This window comes from Papaver somniferum, chromosome 5, assembly GCF_003573695.1.
Source record: "Papaver somniferum cultivar HN1 chromosome 5, ASM357369v1, whole genome shotgun sequence".
Lineage (NCBI taxonomy): Eukaryota > Viridiplantae > Streptophyta > Magnoliopsida > Ranunculales > Papaveraceae > Papaver > Papaver somniferum.
Genome location: NC_039362.1, coordinates 212,610,999 through 212,619,669, shown reverse-complemented (window position 1 = coordinate 212,619,669; position 8,671 = coordinate 212,610,999). Strand labels below are relative to the sequence as shown.

The window sequence follows — 8,671 nt, the reverse complement described above, 5'->3', positions numbered from 1 at the left end:
ATTAACTAAATAAAGAGGCACTACGAATCTAATTCAAATACCTAAACATTCAATTAAGAAATATGCTACAAAATTTATCCCAAAACTAACCCCGCTCAGAATATATATACATGAACTTCTCTCAAATGATACATATATAATAGTCAATTGGTTTACAGATACAATAAACAACATAATAAACATAGCGGAAGTTAAATAATTAACGGAGTCAACACTTGTGGCTTTCGCTGCGCAACTCTGATCTGTCTCTGAAAACTGAAAGTGGGAATGATTAACATTTAACTTCTAAGTAATCATAAACAAGATTAAGAAAAATAATAATGTTTTTCCAGACATTAAATAGTGACCAAGTCACTGAGATACACAAACACAAATATGGACAAACTCTTTCTTCAAACAATGTATACTATGGTTGTGCAATTCCGAACTCGCAAATCCACACCTAATCGTAAATATGGATGTCGACAATTCCGAACTCGCAAACTATCGACCGATATAAGCATAAAAGTTGAATTCATGTAGGTATAAATGCGAAAGAACATATTCTCACAGAAGTAAACAAACATGTATATGGACAAACTCCTTCTTCAAACAATGTATACTATGGTTGTGCAATTCCGAACTTGCAAATCCACACCTAATCGTAAATATGGATGTCGACAATTCCGTACTCACAAACTGTCGACCAATATATCATAAAAGCTCTAGGTATAAATATGAAGGAGCGTATCCTATATACCACAGTGGAAATTCTTATTTCCCATAACAATTCATATTGACCACAACACATTACATGTCCTTTCCAAACCATGGAAAGATTAACAGAATCAACAGAATTATCGTAAAACAAGTTAAACAATGCACATAACACACAAACAGAAATATGTGAGTTTGTTAAACATAAACTTTTGTAAAGGAAAACAATAATGGTTACCAAAAAGTCAAATGTATTCCCACCTCTTTTGATGACAAGCCACGCCTATCTCGAGATCCGCGATCCACTGGTTCATCCTTTGAATCGATCGTTGTCAATAACTAACTGTTAATCACACAGGAATTCTAAGATTCTAGCCAAAATAGCTCACATAAGTATTATACAAGTCTAACTAATGGTTCTAAGCCCATTTAGGACTTTACACCTTTTCATTATTTGTCTTTAGCATTGCTAAGGTTTACTAATTCAATTGGGTTGGTTCTATAGTCTATTAACTAAGTCTTATGAATGTCTACAACTTTGCAGAAGAAACCGAAAACTAATTCGGACCATAAGAGTCCAAATATTCAAAATATGAATACTAGGTCTAAGCCCAAGTCCACTAAACTGACCCCTTAATCTAAGGCCCAGTCCAACTAAGTCAACTAACGGTCAAAGTAAAGAGTCAACAAACGGTCAAAGTAAAGAGTCAACTAACAGTAAACGTCAGTCAACAGAGACAAGGTCAGGTAAAAGTCCAGGATCAATGGTCAACAAGTCAAGATTAGTGATTCAGTGGGTCAAACCCGATTCGACTCAGTCAGATTGACTAAGTCATCTAGAATCAGATCTTGACTAGGCTGAATGGCACAAGGCCAAAATACTTGTACAGGTCAGAGCCATTGCTCAGGCCAAGGAAAGCTAATGCACAATCATTGTGCAACACCAAAACTCTAAGCCCTACAGCTCTAACTCAGGTTTAATTCCAAACTAATTACAAAGGTAATACAGCCTACCTATAATCATCACTAAATTCAATTACAACTCAGCTTGTAACCCAAACTCTATATACTTTAACAGCTCACATAACCCCAGCAACATATTCACTCCTGCCATTCAATTCTCAACACAACCACCCACCTAATTCAGCACCAACAGTACCTCCGATTTCACATCCTTGTAATTGTAATTTCGTCAGATAAACCTATACAACCAGTCAAGCAACACTCTTAATTCCAACTTCAACTGTAACACCACCAGATTGTATATAACAAATAACTTTACAAAATTACTGACAAAGAGTTATTACCTCAAATTAGTCTTATTGAGACAATTGCACTCAAACTCATCTTCCCCTTGAACCAGTTCAAAAACTCATCATAGGCTCATCAATTATCCACAGTTCAGCAGTATCAACACCAAACTCATAATCTGCAATCCATACACTTATCCATTTCAATCAACTCTAACTGCATGTCTAGAACTTTCATCACCACCTACAACTTTTATTCACTGCCACCAACAAAGCAATACTCACTTTTATCCAACTCATACCACCACCAGTTGAATCATAAATCTACCATGTCCACATCAACTTCAGAAACCATTGCAGTGACCCTAAACAATCATTTAAACTTCAATTGCATCACTTCAGACGTATACCTAATTCACCCAATCACATCAAGATCAACCCAAACCTTAAACATCCACTCTAGGTCTGTATATTTACCAACATCTTTAGTCTGACAAACATCAATCTCATAAATAACCCAAATTGAAACAGACCCAATCACAAATTTAATTTCAAACTCAAATAAACACAAATTGAATATAAACCAATTATGAAACGTTAATTTCAACTTACCACTTCACCTGAGTTTTCCACAATGGTCGAGTTGATACTCATAACGAACTCATCACCTTCTCATATACAAAATCAAACCTTAATACATCCGCAGCTTCAAACAATCACAGATTCACAACCCTAACTTCTTCAATTTCAAATTAATCTTCATCCTTAACCCTAATTCACTCAAACAATAACTTAATTCTTCAAACCAACAAAACCCATCTACTATATCTCTCAATATCATCTTCCTCATCTTCAATTTCATCTGAAATCTTTAAGGAAACCCTAACTCTTGATTATTCATCAAACTACTTCAGGACGTTAATTAAACACCAACCCTTCTAATCTTCAACTGACAACATCCCAAATAACCCACGAATTCACCAGAGAACTCGAATTCATTCTCGAACCGTGATTCCAATTATAACAACATCTATTCACTCCCCTCCTGAGTTCAATAACATCAACATCTTCCACTTGATATGCTCTTCCTCAAAAATTGTTCTCTCAAACCATACCTCAAACTTATCACTCGATCTTTGACAAAAGAAGAACATAAAAGGGAAAGAGAAGCAGAGAAGAAGAGAAAAAGAAGAAGAAAGAAAGAAAGAAAAAGAAAATAAGAGAGAGAAAAAGATATGAGATCGAGTTTATCTTCTCAAATGATCTAGATAAGACCAAGTACAATACTAATTCACCTTCTCGCTTCGTTAAGGGAACTCCAGTTCGGTCTATCAGTGAAAAGACTATTTTGCCCTTCAAACCAATCTGATGATTACTCTTCGTCCAGTATCCGATTAACACGTTCGAGTAGTCCGTTCTTCATCAATTTCCGAGACCTATCGTGTGGTACTAGTTTCGTATATAGATCGTTGTTAGATTAATTCCTATTAATTAACATTCGTGTTAAACTAATCGAGTAATTAGCGAGTAGGACGTCCCCTTACTAGTCTAATAGCGTTGACGTCCTTGAGGGTCTTTACAGATATATCAAGGAGTTAAATATCTCAATCTCTAATTCAATCTGCAATCAGAAAATAGAAATCTGAGAGCCCGATTGAATATAAGAGATATAAACTTGGATGGTACCAAAGACCAATATCCAAGGATCAATCAATTTCCAATCAACAACCAAATGTTGGATTTCACAATTGATCGATACAACGTTCAACCTGTGATATATAAATTATATAACAAAATATAATGCAGAAAAAAAAACACAGACACCAGAAGTTTTGATAACGAGGAAACCGCAAATGCAGAAAAACCCCGGGACCAAGTCCAGATTGAACACTACACAGTATTAAGCTACTACAGACTCTAGCCTATTACAAACTAACTTCGGTCTAGACTGTATTTGAACCCTAATCAATCTCACACTGATTCAAGGTATAGTTGCACTCCTTACATCTCTGATCCCATTAGGATGCTACGCACTTGATTCCCTTAGCTGATCTCACCCACAACCAAGAGTTTCTACGACCCAAAGTCGAATACTTTAATAAACAAATCGGTATCACGCATAAAAATCTACGATAATTGATAAATTTGTCTCCCACAGATAAACCTATGAGTTTGTTCCTTCTTTTGATAAAAATCAAGGTGAACAGGAACCAATCGATAACCCGGACTTATATTCCCGAAGAACATCCTAGAATTATCAATCACCTCACAATAATCTAAATCGACTAGCGAAACAAGATATTGCGGAATCACAAACGATGAGACGAAGATGTTTGTGACTTCTTTTATCTTGCCTATCAGAGATATAATCTCAAGCCAATCTTACGATTGTACTCTTATGATAGAAACGACAAGATTAGATTACTAAACTATAATAGAAGTAGTTCGGTATGGCTTCAAAATCCCAATGAAGTCTTTAAGTCGTTAACCTACAGTGTCTCGAGAAGAAACCTAAGGTTAAAGTAGAATTGACTCTAGCTTAACACAACTAGTATCACACAGGAGGTGTGGGGATTAGGTTTCCCAGTTTCTAGAGTTCTCCTTTGTATAGTTTCCAAATCAGGGTTTGCAATCAATGTTAGCTTAGTAACAAAGCATTCAATATTCACCGTTAGATGAAAAACCTGATCCAACCAAGCTAATATATTTCAACCGTTAGATCGAAACTTAGCTTGTTATACACAAATGAAATTTATTTCATTTAGGTTTGAGTAACCGCATCTAAACGTGTAGACTTAGTTGGTTAAACAATAGTTAACCAATGGTTATCCATATGAGCATTTTCATATCAACCGCATTCATCTTTATCACAACTAGTTCAAATGACTTCAAAAGAACTAGTTGGAGAGTTGTTCAATTGCTTAGGTCTTTATAAATAGACACAATTGAAACAAATCGGTTTGATTCATTTGAATCAATTCATGAACATTTTAGCCATGGTTTGTAACGATTGCATTCCTTATAATTTATATGATTAAGTTCATGAACTACCAATTTGAGAAAATAACCAGCTCTTGTATGCTTACGGGTATGCGTACTTAAGCAACCGGATTTGAGTTGGTTTTGGTTTCCAAACTCAGCAGAAAATTTCAGGTAGAAAAGTTCTGCCAGTATGCGTACGGGTGCGCATATTTTAGGTGACTGGTTTAAGAGTTTGTAAACTACAAACTCAGCAGAAATTCACGGACGTGAACTTCCGCCAGTATGCGTACGGGTACGCATACTTTAACTGTCTCCTTCACCAATTCCGTATACACACATATGCATACACTTGGTTCCATGTTTATGGATTTATACACTAATGTGCGAGCACAATATATATGCTTATATCCAAAGATGTTTACATAATCTCAACTCTTCATTTCAATCATTGAAACACTCTTAGAAGATGTTATATAGTTGTTATTCACAAACTATTTTTCATCAAAGCGATTTTCAAGATATTGAAATGTCATCATGACATTCGTCACGAGTAAAGATGAAATTGGTTAAAGCGAACGCTTACCAACACATATTTCGAGAAATAGATAGGCGAGATAAACTCGGCTCGAAATAACAAATGTGCATAATTGAAAGCTACATACTTATAAGACTTTTGTATCAAGAATAGGAGATAGAGTAGATAGACTTTTGAGTGATAGATAAGTTCAAGTCTCCACATAAATTTTATTCGGATGAAGTTCCACTGGTTCCTGGAGTAGTTCTTCGTCTTCGTAAAATGATCGCCGTGGAGTCTAGAGCTCAACTACACTTAACTATCCTAGTCCGAGACTTAGCTATAAGTAGACTAGAAATCAAGACATATATTTTTGACAACTAAATTTGACAAGCAAGCTTGAGATAGAAACGCTTGCGAATTCGACCGAGAAGTGCTCTAGCAGACTCCCCATTTGTCAATTTAGTTGCAAAACTGTCAATACATATGGATTACAAAATAAATAAAACTTTGTAGCTTCTCGTCCACATGCTTGATCCCCTTGGTTCTTCAACATTACTCGAAAACTTTGTCACTTCCAAGTACTCCCATGATTCCATAGATGTTCAATTCAGCATCATAGTTGTTGAAGATCTGTAGTCATAACAATGAGAAAACAAAAGCTCTCGATCATTGTTATACAGTGTCATAGTATTATTACACAATATAAAAGTTCAATTGTATCACAACTTCGACAACAATACTATGGTGATATGTATCACCCCCCGTTAGTCAATACTTTCATCTCAACATGAAAACTACTCCCCCATACATAATGATCCGAAAACCATATGTATTTGTAGTGTGAACTACACATTAATTCTCCCCTTTTTTGTCAAAGGTAAGAAAACTAGTGGGATCCTAATGAAATTTCCACGGAGATGCTTCAAGACCAAAGAAAAGTGCATATCAACTTTGTTTAGATGAAATCATATATCCAAAGCTAAATGCATTCATCAAGGATTTTATAAAGATACAAGATAACTCCTATAATATTCCATAGCCGTACTCCCCACAAAGATATGAAAATTAAGCGAAAGTTCAAAAGAACTCTCCCCCATAAAATGTCATTCCCGAAAGAACAACAAGAGCGACCTTACTTTCACAAGAAAATAAGGATTTCTTTGGACACCAAAAACCACAAAAGGAAATGATTTTGTATCAAAAAATCTCAACTAAACTAAGCACAATAGAACCCATGATTAATTTAATCGTAATACTCAACCACATTAACCACACAATAATTCATTATTAATCTAGTTGGAAATACTCACATAAGAATACTTACGGAGCCGCACAATATATATATAAAAATATGGATCAGGGAAGATCAATACTGCGGAATAAACAAAGATTCATTCTATTTTCATCACTATTTGCATAACGACATATAATAGACGTAATTTTTGTAGACAAAAGTTCATCCTATTTCCCATCAATATTCGCATAATGACACAATAGGCTTTACTTTTGTTGTCAAAAGTTCATTCTATCTTTTATCAATACTTTCATACTGACATATAATAGAGATAACTTTTGAGCACATATGGGATAGTCAAGGTTCACGGGCGTAAACAACATATCCTATAACAATTTTTGCAATATATAAAACCAATAAAGATTAATATTGCAAAAATAATCTTTACCCTTAGAGGGTAGAATCAATCTTTTTCGCACGTTTACACCAAGAGTGGTTACCAAAAGCGTATAAAAATATTTTCTTAACAAAGAAGAACATACAAATTCATTAAAGACCATGCATCATAGTTCACATAAAATGATTGTGAACATTCAAGAATCACATAGCAATGCGTACTACTGCCCATTCTTGAACTTCCTTCTTTGTGATTCACTAACATCATTCTTGTAAAACTAGTGCGACGAAACAGAGCAAAACACTCAAAAACAAGATACGGGACAAAGACCAACCTCAACTCATCCAAATTTAGAATTTCTCATCACCATTTTGAAGAAAATTTAAATAGGAAGAGAATGCAAAAATAATGAGGTCATTCCGAGTTCGAACGAAGAAGTTACAGCCAAAACAATTTTACCGAATATCGACGTCAAGTATGCACACGGGTTTGCAAACGAATTTTCATATCCTGGTACAGTATGCAAACGGTTAGGCGTACTTAAACCCCTGGATTTTGATTTTAAATGATATTATGCATACCTGGTATGTGTACCATGTACTTCAAACATCCAGAACTATTATTTTCAAACCTAAACATTTAAGAACCTTAAACACAGATCAAGTTAGGTAGAAATGAACGATAAGAAAGGTACGTGGATCATTATAAGTTTTCTAAGCAAATAAATAAAATAAAAAATCTTGCTCAAGTTTATAGACATACCTTTTTAGATGAATCCAATTGAATTCTATACAGCCTTACCAAACATAATTTGTGCGCCCCAATTTTCGTGCTTCCCTCACCATATACATAACAGGGAATTCCTTGGTGAAGAAGCACTTACAACACCATCAATTTGTGTTGAGGTGAATAATGTCTTGCTCACCACAAGTGAATTTTGGATTATCATGAAAAAGATCGCTTTTAGAACCTTTCACATCCAAATCCATCTTTCCAAAGAACTTTTTAATTTCCAACATCATGGATACTGCCTTCTCCATAGTCATGGAATTTTCTGGGAGATCATTCCTTTTCACACTCAAAACATCATTGGATTTCTTTGGTATCCACTTTAGAGTGCGTTTAGGAACCTTCTTCCCATTACTCTCTTCTACAATTCTCGGAAGAGAATTGGATTGACTATTCTTTTGCAAGTCAGTCTTTCTCCAATTGGGAGCATCGGATCTTGTCTTCCTCTTTACGAAGTTATCCTTTTGATAACCATTACGATTGTGAAAAGGATTCGTATAACTTTTATAGGTAAATCTCGGTTTATCACAACACTGATTCCTTTGCCTAAAGGTTGGACAGTTACAACATGTAGTGTTAAGGGGATTAGCCTTAACATATGGTCTTGGTTTCACAACTTCTTGTGATGCCCAAACAAGAACATCATGAAGTTTATCATTCCTTATACGGAAACGACATCTCCTTTCCGGGTGACCTTTATTTCCGCAATAGTGGCAAACATAAGGAATGTTCTTACCCCAATCCGTATGTGCTGACTTTGGAGGTTGATATACTTTGCTCTCTTGAACTTTAACTTCCGGTGTATG

The 8,671-nt window shown here is 35.2% G+C and overlaps 1 long non-coding RNA gene across 1 annotated transcript; it reads right to left on the bottom strand.

Annotated features, from left to right (window-relative positions):
- Positions 1–219: 219 nt before the first annotated feature.
- LOC113284554 lies at positions 220–3,139 on the bottom strand. The gene is made up of 3 exons (XR_003328224.1): positions 2,004–3,139; positions 958–1,898; positions 220–255 (listed from the first exon to the last, which is right to left on the bottom strand). It is a non-coding gene; the product is annotated as an uncharacterized LOC113284554 (long non-coding RNA).
- Between the last annotated feature and the right edge of the window lie 5,532 nt (positions 3,140–8,671).